The 15,519-nt window shown below is 39.2% G+C and overlaps 1 pseudogene; it reads left to right on the forward strand.

The window, feature by feature from the left end:
* The first annotated feature begins 15,157 nt into the window (after positions 1-15,157).
* On the forward strand, positions 15,158-15,208 carry LOC112058922 (U2 spliceosomal RNA; annotated as a pseudogene).
* The last annotated feature ends 311 nt before the right edge of the window (positions 15,209-15,519 follow it).

Here is a 15,519-nt window from a genome sequence, read left to right on the forward strand (position 1 = left end):
AAAGAAGCTTCTTCAGCAATTAGCACTTCAGTTCAATTGACTGAGCCATAAGAAAAATAAGATAGATCATATTAACAATGAATGCTTCTGCCTGCACTGATGCTGCTGTTCAAAGAAAGCCAAAACCTCATCATCTGAGGTTGTCTTTGCAACTCAAGAAGATAAATTCCTTTCCATTTTCAAGACTGAAATGCTGATGTGAAAGGTTATAAAGCATTAATGACTTTTAATGGTGACAGAGTACTCAAAGAGAAACTGTTAAAGGTAATGAAGAAAAACAAAACAAAAAACCAACTGAATTTTCATTGAGCCATTTGACTCTGAGACCTGCAAGTTCTCAATGTTTTGAAATTTAAATGGAACAAAGTCACATTTAAAAAAAAAATTCTGGCACTTTGCTGAAATTGGACAATCTACTGTGAACAAGGTGCAGTGGAGGGGAAGGGGAATGGCATGTTAAAGGGGCTTTCAGCTGTTGGACTTTTGCACTATAGGGGGTAAACTGAAGCAAAGGACTATTGCCCAAGATACTATGCGGTAGGTGTTTACTAATAGTTGGCATACTTTTGAATTGTTGTTGTCCCTCTCCCTTTTAATAAAACTTTTATTTTGTTATACACAGACTTAGTGCTTGTGAATGAGGAAGTATTGCCTCTAAGGAGGTGCCAAGGGGGGCTGTGCTTAGTTTTTTTCAAGATTTCTGTGAGGGGGCTCAAGCAGCGTCTGTTTTGTTATGTTAGGAGGAACACCTAGGTGTTGAACCCGACCCTTGTTGCTGATGATACCACCTAGCTGAAGGTTTACATGCTGAACAATGTGTGTGCAGGAAATAAGATGGCAGAAGCCTCTAGAATGTCTACCTCCTTTGGGCACTGTGGAACTGTTCTTCGGGTTGGTTCCTTCCATTTCCACAGTGACATAGCAACAGTTGGGGACAAAGTGGGAAGGGGGAAGAGCAGGGATGTGCTCGTGGATCCATTCCAGTGCAGACCCATTGTCCATTCCTTGCCCTTTTACAGAGGAGGATCACATCAGTCTCTTTTTCTGCAATTTCCACTGCAGTTCAAATAACTGAAGGATAATTTAAATTTAATTTAATTTAAATAAGGATAAATTTAAAGAGACCACATTAGCAATATATGTTTCTGCTTTCATTTCAGCTGCCCTTGCTGTTCAAAGTAAGTGTTTTAGGAGGAAATAAAATGGGTATAATTTGATGGAGAGAATCAAATAGAGCCTGATAAGCTACTGCATTACCCTGGTTTTATAGTGGTGCAATTCAGCTGATTTTAGTGGCGTTACTCTTATATAAAACTGGAAAGTTGCAATGGTGAATCAGGCAATAGATCTAAATATCTTTCTCTATGTACATATACTCAGGCCTTGTGCAATGAATTGAACCGATCCACAAATAAACAATTTCATGAAACAAAGTCCCTGATTGCTGTGTACCAGGAACACCCAAAAGTATCATACAGTGTTATGAACAGCATGTCCATCTTGTCATTTGTTCACTAATTTGTCATTTTATAGCTAACCTACATTGGTGCCCTCCACCCAGTGGTTTGTGTGCAAGTAGAACAACCCATATGTGACTTCAGATTTATTTCCCAAGGACTCATTACTATGGAAATAAATTGTAAAGCAAGTGTTGCTCAGCAAGAGCAATTTTTTAACATCTGAGAGGTAGATGCCAGCAGCCCTGATTATAGTTGAATAATATACTGGCAATACTTTCTGGAGGGTTTCAATTATAATGGAAGTGTTTTTTAAGTTGCTCTTTCTGGCATTGAAGACTAACGCTTCAGCTAGATCTACTGATAAACTCATTTGGACCGTGAACCCATGAGTGACTTCCAGATGAGCTAATTGATTCGAACCTTGCAGGAGGGCCAGAGCACCTCCCATGACCAGATTCTTATTAAATATTTGTTTGCCATGTAGATACTAAATCATGTCCCTTAACCTTTTTGTTAAGCTAAATAGACTGAGCTCCTTGAGTCTATCATCATAAGGTATATTTTCTAAAACTTTCATCATTCTTATGTTTCTTCTCTAAACCCTTAAAATTTACTGGATACAATATTCCAGCAGTAGTCACACCTGTGCCAAGTACAGAGGTAAAATAATCTCTCATATATAAAAAATCTGTTTAACATTATAAAGGATCTACGTCTTTGTCAAAGTGAGAGCCCATTTTATAGAATGAGTGAAAAATGATGGATGTAGAAGACCTGATTCCTTTTGTCCTACACCTTGTGTAGTTATTTATATTAGTACAAAGATAGTATCAGATTTACCAGATAAGAATGATAGTATTTCACATCCACTTTATATTGACAAAAATGACTGCAAGAAGTGCAGGGCCAGTGCAGAAAACTAGACCCAGAGAGCCCACATATTCACCTAATACATATCTCATGGCTTATATACCCTAAAGGTATAATGTGTTAGATTGTTCTTTTTATTAATATTTTTTTCAGTTATGGACTTAAAATCTGTTAAGCTTCAAGCCCTAATTATTATGTCTGGCAGCTTGTTACACATATTGATGACCCTTTTAGCAAAAGCCTGTTCTTATATCCAGTATAAATTTTTTCCTTATCTTCAATTCTTGATCTTGAATTACAAAATGACTATGTAGGATGAACATATCTTGCCCTACATCATTATCATGAGCCTGCTTTTTCCCCCTAGAATCTACGAGGAAATTTTTTTTAGGTCTCTCCTCATAATATTTGAATATATTTTCCTTAAAACTAGGTGACTTCCAAATGCAACTTTGTGCATAAGAAAGCAGTGGTCTAAATGCCCTGATCACTCACCCTGCTTTAGAGACGTGCAAATATCTTAATACTAGTCATTCTCCTAACTATTTTCCTATTTTTTTTGTATTAATGGGAAAGAGGATGTTTCATTTTTCAATACTAGTTTTGCATGTATTTCAGAAGAATACTTGATATTTGACATAATTATATAATATGATCATGCTTTATTTATATTTAATAGTGCATATCCTGCCAAAATAGCAATAACAATATTTACAAGAAATGGTATCAATAAAAAATAAACTAATACCACACCTGACATTGCCTTTACTGTTGTATCACCTATTACATTGTTTTTTTACATATGTTAAAAGAAAGTTATTTATACTGTAACATCAAGCACTGAACAATCAGGAAGAGCTGTGCACTGAATGAGGCAGAGGTCCTATAGAAAAAAAATAGTATGTGATAATATATTTGAAGACTGTAGGTGGAATCCTGTCTCCACTGAAGTCCATGAGAGTTTTGCTATTGACTTCAGTGGGCGTAGGATTTTGCCATGTATCAAAATGCTCATGCACAAAACAGCAGAGCTAAGGTTGCATAGGACATTTCCTAAGTTTCAAGTGTTTGACTTAAGTCAACACTTTAAAAAATAATAATAATAGTTTTGTGCACAAAAACTAATAAATGAAAAGTTAAGACCTCTGACAGTGTATACCCTCTACTATTCCACCCAGAGAGAGACAACTCCTCACTACAACAGCTACCATAAACCACAGACCTTAATGCTGCTCCAGCATCCCTTATCTAAACCTGAGCAAGTGACTTTTCCAGAACTGTGCAGAAAAAGATAGTTTTGGGAGGTGGGGTGTGAAACCTGGTCCATTTGTGGTGGTGAGTCAAGGGAAGGAGGTAGTGCATGTCTGTTATCCCTCCTGGGACAGTTATGGTTATGGAGCACTGTTTGTGATATATGATGGTGGCTTATCTGTAGGATGAATAAGAGTGATATGTACAATTAAATACCTTAAATTTTTTTCATTTCCTTGCTTTTTGTGTTATGTACATTCTAAGCTTCATGGTTAGACTGTGCTGTATTGCTGTGTATAAATAAACTATCAGAATTATATTAAATATATGTTGAAGATAATGAGGTTAAAGCTTGGTGTCTTTTTTCAAAATAGAAAATAACTTAATTCCAACAGTAGATTAGCACAGGCACTAACTAATCCTCTTGCAAATACAGTTCATGCAGATATTATTTACAAATAATTTTCTACTTGACTTAGCATTGCTGTGACTAATGTATGTGTTTTTTAGATTTGATTGATAAAATGTAATCCTGGCTTAGTTAAACCAACAGAGAATTTTGGAGAGTCCTTCAAGCCTCCAGAAAATGGAGACAGTCCTTTGGCGTCCTTCTAGCTAATGACCTATTGATATCAGATTCTAGGGAAGTGTGATGTTTTTGAAAATTACTGTGAAAGCCATTACTGGCTTAGTGCCCCTACAGATAATGTAATGTTGATGATCACATTGGCTATCTAGATAGAAGGATGTTTCTTGATATAACTTTGAATAATTTATTTCCAGATCTTGCATTATTTTCACACTTTTGCCGGGGGGAGAGGGAGAGGAAGGAGGAGGGGAGAAGATGGGGATCGGGGAAGAGATATTGAGTGTGTGTGTGTATGTAAAAATGAGACACAAACTTGTTGGTAGGCCTTCCTGAATTAACAATGACAATACTTCTCTAGAGATAAATAATCAGATGAAACACTTTTTAAAAAAATCACAAGCAACATGTAACAAGGCAAGTATATACTTACACATATAGAGTAAAGTGCTTTTAGTCATTATTGTGCTTAACTTAATTATGCTAAGCAGCCTAATAGGATCTGGCCAATCTGTGATTGGTTCAGGAGCTAAGGATGTGGACCAGATATAGCTTCCAGTTACCTTTCTACTGCCTCAATCCTAGGGTAGCAGGGCCCTGCTAATCTCCCAGCACAAATTAAGGCAATCTTGGAGTTACTCTAATTTGCAAAAACTAATGAAGTCTCTCACCTGGTCATTGTCCTTAAGACAAAAATTCCTCTAGCTATTTCTGCACAGAATCATGAACTTTAAATGTTCCACTTTAACAAAGAATGATTTACACAATCATTTCCTTATATGTAGCAAGCATCCCATATGCTTTCAGAATTTCCCTTGTGTAAGCATAGGAATGGTACATGATGTAGAAGGATGGGGGGATACACATGCTATTGTTGCTTTTATAAATTGTCATCAATGTGCAAATTGTGTCCAACATAGATATGGCAAAAATTAAAAGCTTTAACTAAGCTTTATATTGTGCATTAAAAATGTTCTTGGTTTATAAAATATTGTACTAAAACTAATTAGGTATTGTAAAAATGCAAAAATAGATATTATAATACTATTACTAAAGTAGCAAATGCTTGCAGTCAGGCTTTACTGAATCATGCGCTCTGGGTATGAAATCTTTGGCTTTATGGGGAACATGTTTGTTTTTGATTTACAGTATTTACAATCTCCTTATGCATTCAGCCTCCTGCACTTGCCTCATATGATAAGAAATTGTTGCAGACAATGAGACAGCAGAAAAAAAGCCATTTAAGTGATGAATATGAATCAGTGGCTTTATTTCAGAATTAATTTGTAATAAATAGATTATATTTTAATTCATGAAGAGACTCCATTTAAAAACAAACAAACAAGCACACACACACACAATCCCACACAGATCCTTCTTTGAGTCTTTCTGTCATTCTTCTGTGACCCTTATGGAAAATTTGGGAAGGAATTTGGGAATGCAGGACTCAGTTCACCAAATACTTAAGCAGTTGCCTAACTTTAAGCAGGTGAGAAGCCCAAGGAAGTAAATGGGACACAAGTGTATAAAATTAGGCACATGCTTAAGTGCCTTGCTGAATCAGAAGATAACAAATGTGTTTAAATCTAAACCTTTAAAAAAATTTCTAAATTTATTAGTCTTAACCGCCAAACAGATCTGATGTTATATAAACCTTTCTGATAATTATCTTCCCTAACAATTCAGATTGATTTTGGAGGAGATGCAGAGAAATGTGATCATTGCTTCATATTATTTGGAGAGGTTCAATATGGCAACAATTCTTCAGGAAGGCATCTCATAATACAGGTCCTCAGATGCTTTTTTCTCCAACAATCTACATAATGATGGATGACTCCAACTTTGGAAGCACTACTCAGTATAACATTTGAGTTAATCTCTTTCTTTAGTCTAGCAATATTTCCATTGAAAATTGCAGGGACAAAGACCTGCCACTTGGGATTGAGTATATCCAACAGATTTCAATACTTGTGGAGTGATACAGACTCAATTACAAAGAAAATAAGAAAATGAAGTACAGAGCATTATGGGATTTGTTCACATTGTACATTTGCCAGCATTCTAAAAGATTAATGGTGCTGACCCTGATGTGCACTTTTAGTCAGGAGTGATCTGACTATTTCTTGGTGACTGTTAAAAATAGGCATATATTTATGTATCATAAAATATGACAGTGCATACAGTTACTGCAATAGAGTTTGCAAATTCAGTAACTGCATAAGCAAGTGAAGCATGCATGTTTTGTTTATCTACTTATCTGCTCTAATTTTCTCATTTTGCAGACATCCTTAATTCTAGTCTTTCCTACTTTTTGAGTGAGTGACTTTGCGACATAAATAATGATCTCTTAATTGTGTGACAATAGTAGTATTATGGACATAAGTAGAAGCTCCAATCAGAATGTGCATGTGCACACACACACACACACACACACTCCTGTCCCAAAGAGTTTACATTTTGAGGATCAGATTCTTAGCTGGTATAAATCAATGTGGTTCTACTGAAGTCAAAGGAGCTATGCTAACTTATGCCATTTGAGGATTTGGCCTTGAGTATTATGTTTACTGTAATTATTCGTTAAGGAAGAATAACTTGTAAAACACGAGTTTACAGTAAGTGTTGATGCACACCTTAGCAAACTTTTTATATAAAAGAACATTGGACATGTGAAAATCCTTGCCAGGATCAGTCACTATAAAAGGAACCAGCCCACAAGTCCTGCAAGGATTGGTTCTTGGCTCTGTTCTATTTAACATTTTTATTAATGATCTGGAAGAGAACATAAAATCACTGCTGCTAAAAATTGCAGATGATACAAAATTGGGGGAGTGGTAAATAATGAAGAGAAGAGGTCACTGATTCAGAGTTATCTTTACTGCTTGGTAAACTTAGTTCAAGGAAACAATATCAGTACTAGTATGGCTAAATGTAAATTTATACATTTAGGAACAAAAATATAGCCCACACTTACAGGATGGGGGACTCTATCCTGGGAAGCAGTGATCCTGAAAAAGATTTGCGTGTTGTGGTGGATAATCAGCTGAACGTGAGCTTCTTATGTGATACTGTGGTGAAAAAGCTAATGTGACTGTTGGATGCATGAATCTCCAGGAGCAGAGAGTTTATTTTACTTCTGTATTGAGAACTGGTAGAACTACTACTGGAATACTGTGTCCACAATTCAAGAAGGATGTTCAGAAAAGAGCCACAAGAATGATTAAAGGATTAGAAAACATGCCTTAGACTCAAGGAGCTTAACAAACAGAAGTTTAATGGGTAATTTGATTGCAATCTATAAGTACTTACATGGGGAATAGTTAATAATGGGCTTTTCAATGTAACAGAGAAAGCTATAACATGATCCAATGGCTGGAAGTTGAAGATAGAGAAATTCAGACTGGAAATAAGATGAAAATTTTGAATGCTGAGAATAATTAACCATTGGAACAATTTACCAAGGGTCATGGTGGATTCTCCATCACTGACAATTTTTAAATCAAGGTTGGATTTTTTTTTTCTGAATTTTATACTTTAGGAATTATTTTGGGTAAGTTCTATGACTTGTGCTATACAGGAGATCACATTAAATGATCAGAATGGTCTCTTCTGATCTTGCAATCTATGGATATATACAGTTTTTGCAGTATTTTATTCATAGATATGTACAAATAGTTGTTACAGCACAACATTCCTCTATCAGAAATCCATCACTGCAGGTGCAAATCATAATATTTCCTCTATCAGGCTAATCCTTCAGAAAGGATCTGGTCCCACCTTCACTAGATAGCTAAGGGAACCTTATTTGGTGGAATAGTTAATATATGTGTGTAAGATATCACACATATAGAGGTATAAATCTCTCCTCAGCAGCCAGGAGTCCAGATCCAAATTCACAGGAATTGTGTAAGTAAGGCCTTGTCTACACTATCAAGTTTTCTTGCCAAAACTGCTGTTTGAGTCAACACACTGCAAGGCGACCTTTGCCGGGGAGAATGTCCAATTTTGGCAACAAAGTACATCCGCCCTCACAAGAAATTTTTGTCTTTTTCCTGTATGTTTTTGTCAATAAAGTGCAAGTGTAGACACCACACTTCATTTCATCACTTTAATTGGCCTGCAGGAGATGACCCACAATGCCAATCCTGACCGTTCTGGTCAGCAGTTTGAACTCCACTGCCCTGCAGCCAGGTAAACAACTATCTGCCCCTTCCCCTTAGAAACCCTGGGAATTTTTGAAATTCCATTTCCTGTTTGCTCGGAATGGAGAGATCTCCTCTCATCTTCCCAGATGACAATGGCAGGTTATCGCAGCAAACGCTCTCCGGCTTGGACCATTGCAGAGCTGTTGGATCTGATCAGTATATGGAGAGAGGAGGTTATGCAGTCCCAGCTGCTCTTGAGCCGCAGTAATTAAGATACTTACGGGCAGATTTCTTGAGGCTTGTGCAAAAAGGACTATGATCGGGACACGCTGCAGTGCAGAGCGAAGATAAAGGAGCTGAAGCAGGCATATTATAATGTGAGGGAGGCAAACCGTTGCTCAGGTACTTCACCTAAGACCTGCTGGTCCTATAAGGAGCTGGATGCTATCTTTGGTGGCCTCCATTGCCAAGAGCCCCGTGGATACTTTGGAGGGCATGGAGGCGGCGGAAAGAGGACCTAACCCAGAGGATGAAGTTAGTGATGAAGAGGTGGAGTTAGATGAAGATGTGCAGCTCCTGGCAGTGTTGCCCGGTGGGGCAGGCAGCCAGGAACTGTTCTCCACTCCTGAGGTGTCTAGCCAGTCTCAGCAGTTGCTTACTGGGGAGCAAGAAGCAGATGAGACTTCTGGTAAGTGGCTGTGGCTTGTATACTGTGGAGCTGGGTTCAGGGCATAGGAATGTGGGAGGCTGGCTGTGTTTCTGTGAGCTGAACATTTCCCTTTGTAGCTAATCAGTACAGTGGAACAGGGTGTTGATGCACACCGAGATCTCACAGGAATCCTCCAGAGAGATCTCCAGGAAAGTTTCCTGGAGGTGCTCGGTAATCCTTTGCCAAAGGTTCCATGGCAGAGCAGCTTTGTTTCTTCCCCCATTGTAGGAAACTTTCCCATACCATTCGACAATCACTTGGGCAGGTACCAAAGCGGTGCATAGGCAAGCAGCATAGGGAGCAGGGTGGAAGCCACAAACATGGAGTAGATAGTACCCTTGTTTCCCTGCTTATTCTTAGCAGTGAGATGTCTGCTAGAATTACCCCCAATGTGGAGAAGAGTGGGAGAATTTTACAATTTGTTCCCTAGAATGCTGCACCATGACCCTTGCAAAGATTGTGTGCTCTTTTACCCACGTGGAGCACTTGTTCCCTCCCCGCCCCCTGCTAACACTCACCAGGCTTTGGGTGTTCGCAGAGATGTTTTCCTGGCTAGTGTCAGTGAGACAGTGATGGCAATGTTGCAAAAGGTGTATTTAACGGGAATGTTTCAATCTGTGAGTGAATTTAACAATCCCGCTTCTGTGCATTGTCCCCTGTGCTTCGGCAGATGTGGCCTTCAGGAACATCCCACACATCCCGGCCAAGTGTCTCTGACAGATAAGAGAGTGACCAAGATGCAGCAAAAGAGACATGCTCCAGAAGGTCCTGCCATGCTCCAATGCAGAAAAAGGGAACGAAAGGAGTGTTGGGAAGCTGAACGCCAGAACAGAAAAGAAAATCACATGTTTGTTAAGGACGCTACTGAGCAGATGCTTAAAATTATGGAGGAGCAAACGCAGATGCTGAAGTCCTTAATAATGCTGCAAGCTGAGCAGATCAGTGCTCGACCTCCACTGCAGCAGATTCAGAACTCTTTTCCATGCCCTCCCCCCACCAAACTCTAGCCACACAGTCCTTTCCACCTTCCAGGACTTCTCGGTTCCCCCTCCACTCTACCCCCTTGGACAACTTTCACAATGATAGCTGGACCTACACACAGCTGTGAAAGTCTACCCTTCCTTGGTTCCTTCTTTCCCGCCAAGCATCTGTGTGTTTGCGTGTGCTGTTTCTTGTGCAACAAAAGCAAACTTTTATAATGGTAAATCATCTTCACTGCCAATACATGCACAGACATTTTAATCACTTCATTACAGGAATATAAGGCACCAAATGTCACCATTGCCCCCTAGGAAAATTACATGTCATGTAACATTGAAGCAACTCAGACAGATATATGTTACTGGTGATCATTGTCAAAGTGCTGCCTCAAAGGGTCCCTGATTCGAATAGCCCCACTCTGGGCTCCTTTCACAGCCCTGGTATCTGGCTGCTCAAAATAAGCAGTCAAGTGGTCTGCCTCAGCACTCCACCCCCGAGCAAACCTTTCACCCTTAGCTTCACAGAGATTATGCAATGCACAGCGCACAGCTTTGAGCATAGAAATATTATCCTCAGTGAGGTCCAACCTGCCATGAAGGCATTGCCAGCGCACCTTTAATCTGCCAAAGGCACATTCAACTGTCACCTGGCACCTACCGAGCCTGTGGTTGAACCGCTCCTTAATGCTGTCCAGGTATCCCATGTAAAGTTTCATGAGCCACGGTTGTAAGGGGTATGGATCACTATGAGCATTTCAACACACCCTCACTGTAATCTTCCAGTTAGGAAAGAATGGTCCCGCTTGCAGTACGGGCCAGTGTTCCTGAAGATACGTACGTCATGCACCTTCCCAGATCACCCCGCGTTGATGTCCATGAAACACCCATGGTGATCCACAAGCGCTTGCAACCCCCCTGGAGAAGTATCCCTTCCTATTGATGTACTCTGTCGCAAGGTGATCTGGTGCCAAAATTGGAATATGTGTGCCATCTATTGCCCCTCCACAGTTAGGGAAACCCATTTCTGCAAAGCCATCCACTATTTCACACACATTTCCCAGAGTCATGGTCCTTCATAGCAGGATGCAATTTATTGCCCTGCACACTTGCATTAACGCAGCCCCAACAGTCAACTTACCCACTCCAAATTGATTCATGACCAACTGGTAGCAGTCTGGAGTTGCCAGCTTCTACAGAGCAATTGCTATACACTTCTCTACTGAGAGGGCAGTTCTCATTCTGGTGTCTTTGCACCACAGGTCTGGTGCGAGCTCCTCGCACAATTCCAGGAAGGTGGCTTCCCGCATCCAAAGGTTCTGTAGCCACTGCTCATCATCCCACACCTGCATGACAATATGATCCCACCATTCAGTGCTCGTTTCACAAGCCCCAAAGCGATTGTCTACCCTATGCACCTGCTCTGTGAATGCCAAAAGCAATCTAAAGTTGCTCCTATCCATATCACATAAAATGTCAGGTGCCTGCGAGTCTTCTTCAGTTAGGAACTTCACAATTAACTGCACTGCCATCTGCGATGTCTTCATGACAGTTAACAGAGCATAGGAGAGCAGTGCGGGATCCATCCCTTCTCACAAAGATGCCGGGGTGCACAGCAAAGAAGGGCAGTAGAAAAAATGCCACAAAAGAAAGCCAGAAGCCCATGGAGTGCTGGGACAGAAAGCAATGCATCAAGGGACATTTAGCACTGTCCCAAGATGTGCTGTGATCCACTCCTTTGTCCCACAACACCTCATGACAGAAGGACTGTGGGATAGGTACCCACAGTGCATTGCTCACACTGTCAATGATGGTGCCCCCACTCTGGGTGTGATCTGCCAACAAAGGAAGCAAGTGTGACCACAACATTTGTGATTTTTATTATGTTGACTTTTGGGTGTTGACATCACTTTTGGCGACACAAATTGGTAGTGTAGCCATGGCCTTAGACTCCCTATACTAACTAGATTTGTACAAGGGTCATATGGATGTAATTTACATGAGATGCCAGGAGAAGTTGTAAGAAGGCATTGTACAGTTAGAATGAAGATGCTTAAACTTATACCTTCTTACTCTTTCCCCTTGCTGCATTTCCTTCTTTGAGTCCCGCAGCATGTGTCTTACTTCAACTCAGACTACCTTAGGCACCTTAGTGGGTTAAAAACTGGTGTCATTGAAATCAGTTGCAAAACTCCCATTAACTTCAATGGGGCCTAAATTTCACTCACTGGGTCAAATTCAGAGGTGATGTGAAAAGAGGGGTTTGTAAGTTACACATTAAGTGGGTGTAAATTGGAGGGAATCTGAGTTGGTGTAACATATGCATGGAGAATGTGTAGGTTACACCTCTAAATTTAGTTACCTCTGAAATTGGCCGTCAGGCCCAAAAGCCTTCTAGTTTTTCTGCAAGGGAGAAATAGCAGGTCACATCAAAGGAGAGCAGAGGGAGGAAACTGTTGGTTCTCTAAGAAGACAGGTAGAACAAGTGGGAAATTGGGGCAGGGAGAACAAGGAGAAGGAGAGAGAGCGAGACCAATAGGAATTTAGGCAGGGGTTGAAGAGTGGTGTATAGGGTTTAGGATAAATGTTTTGTGTTGGTGACAAGTAGATCAAGGTAAAGAGAACAACTTGTTGTGCATGTATGGGGGTCATTTAGATTATTGCCAAGGTGCATGTTTGAATACCTATGTGAAACACTTGGATGCTTCAAAAATCCTGGGACTTGGTATCAGTACAATAGCTACCAGATTAACCATTAATTGCTTTTCCATGAAAAGATTTAGTAGAAGTTTGTGTAGGTGATAATGATTACACTAATTTGTTATTAATAAAATCCTAAATTATAAACTGTATAAAGCTTCACAAGTTAAAAAACACAGTAGAAAATCTTACTTCACAGGAGTCTTTTTCATGCTAACATCAAATCTGAGTACTTTCTATATGTCTTGTATACAATGTAAAAACAGAATATATGGCACCCTAGTATGACCTTCCTTGAAATATTAGGCACATCAGTCACAAGTGGCAGAATGAAACCAAACCATGAGTGGATAAAGAAGACTGTTCCGAACAGCATAAATAAAGCCATGATTGCGAAGAAGGTCATGCCATATTTGATTTATACATTACCTTATGAGATAACATTGGATAAACAGGTGTGGCTGGAGGAGGTTGGGGGAGTGTGTCTTTTTGTTGTTGGCTCCTGTCTCTATTACCTTGTTATCTACTGAGTGCCACTGGTAGGTCTGTTCTCTTGTATCATATTGTTTAATAGGGAGCACTTTGAGGCAAGGACTATTTTTTGTGTTACTTGTTCTTACTGTGCCCAGTACAGTGGGTCCTAATTTCTACTTAGGGTCCTTTGACAATGAAAGGAATCATCAAATAAATAAGGACATTTCTTTAGCTGTCAAAATTGTTTAGTACTTTTTAATTTTAAAGGAGAAACTGTAGAACCACCAATAATCTGATTAGGATAAATCCCCTTGGAAGCAGAATTTTTTTAAAAAATTGTTTTAGCTTGTTTGTAATAATATATAAATGTTCTGCTTCTCTGTGTTTGAATGATTTGAGACAAGTGTCTCTGGTCTGGCTGAGCTGCACTCAGTATGGGACTGGGTCCAGAGATGGAGGGGAAGGAATGATAGGGGTAATGTAATCAACTCAAAGAAGTCATTTCCACATTCCCCATGTACTTTATATTTACTGTCTAAGACACACTCATTATAAAATGCTGGAGTTTTTAACTGTCTGCCATGGTATGATATCTAAGGCATCATTAGCTGACCCTTCTTCCCCTCTCTCCTGTATGCATTTGGTAAAAGGTGCTCACCTGACAGATTTGAAAACTGCAGCTCTCTTTTCCCATAAAGCAGGTACAGCACAGATGGAGGAAGTGCAAGTTTCCACAGTTCCCCCTATATGCCAAACTTGACTTGGAACATGCATCTCTAGAGCTGAGAAGGTATATTCAGTCCAAGGTCTCTGCTGAGATTACTAGTTAGAGGCAGGGTGGTTTTTGTATTGTGGATATTTCTACCCTGGGAAATGGATTGAGACCAAAAAACTCATTTTACATAGGCCAAAATATTGTCATCAGATAGTATGACAACAATTTCAGCCAGTACTGATCTATATTAGATTTGAACTGACAACCTGCAAAGGATAGATTTAATTTCATTTTACACTATATCATACAACAGACCTAAACCTCCTAGTGTTTTGAAGAATCATTTAACCTAAAAACCCCGAAAACTAAAACACATCATTCAATTAAAGTTCTATTTCTAAGGCATTTGTATTAAAGACCATCTCATTTCAATAAACCTAGTTATATCTTGTATATGTTGGTCTCATGCGTACAGTAAACTGAGTTCAGCTTTATACAATAGAAATTATTTTATCCATAGATGGAATAACTGACAGTCACAGATAGCTTTTCATCCTAACATGCTCCCAACCCCACTGCACTTGTCTTTTAGCAATATGTTTTACAGAACCTGGATTAATTTTCATATGTATCGAACAGCTCCTAGACGAGGCCAGCCCAGAGTTCAGAAGAGAACAGTTACAGTCAGCCTCATTAATACTTTGTTAAGCAAGTATGAATAGAATGAACTTTTGATCCCATACTGTATCCTTAAAGAAAACCCTAACCCTAACCCAGACCAAGAAACTAGAAATTACATTGTCACACCTTGTTGATGTTTGATGCAACATGATCACACTGCTCCAGAACATTAACAAATTGCATTGAGATTTACCTAACCGCTAACGTAGTATGATAGTAAGGTAGCATGAGACTTTGTCCCAGCAAAAGGTGACTATAGCACCTAGTACAGAAGTTGTCCAAGATTGGGGAAGTAAGCCAGGGGCCAGAGAGTATAGAATACCTGTTCATGGCTGACTTGTCTATGTTCCATCCTCTACAATGTCTTCCTTTTTTTCTTGGTGGGTCTAATCTAAAGCTTGTTGTAATCAGTAGTAAGACTACTATTGACTTCAGTGGGCTTTGGATCAGGCCGTTTTTTTTTTTCTTTTTTGTGTGTGTTGGTCTAAAGAAGAAGAATAAAATCAAAATTTACTCAGCTCTCCTTCCTTTTCTCCCAAGAAAGGTATTTAGCTTCTCTGCTCTCTGTGAGCTGAGGGATGAAAACATTATCTACTATCTGTTCTTATCAGTTTAATATCTGATATGTTCTTTATTAGAGAATTCTTAAATAATGCTTTTCCTCCAAAGGATTTCTGAATGTTAAAGAAAGAAAGGGGAATTTACATTTGAATTCTAAATATTTAAGTCTTCTTTATTTTGCTTCTTTCTTATGCATGTGTTTAGTAAATGTTTAAACAAATATCTATGGTGTGGTTGCTATGATAAAAGCAGGCAAAAGTCCCTCTACACAAAACTCATAAACCCATAAATAACTGTTTGATGTTATAACAGTAACAAGAGGTTTCTAGTAACAACTTGAGCCAAGTAATATATCTGCACAACATCACTAAGTTTCATTTATAATCCAAGTAT

The sequence above is a fragment of the Chrysemys picta genome, chromosome 6 (assembly GCF_011386835.1).
Source record: "Chrysemys picta bellii isolate R12L10 chromosome 6, ASM1138683v2, whole genome shotgun sequence".
NCBI lineage: Eukaryota > Metazoa > Chordata > Testudines > Emydidae > Chrysemys > Chrysemys picta.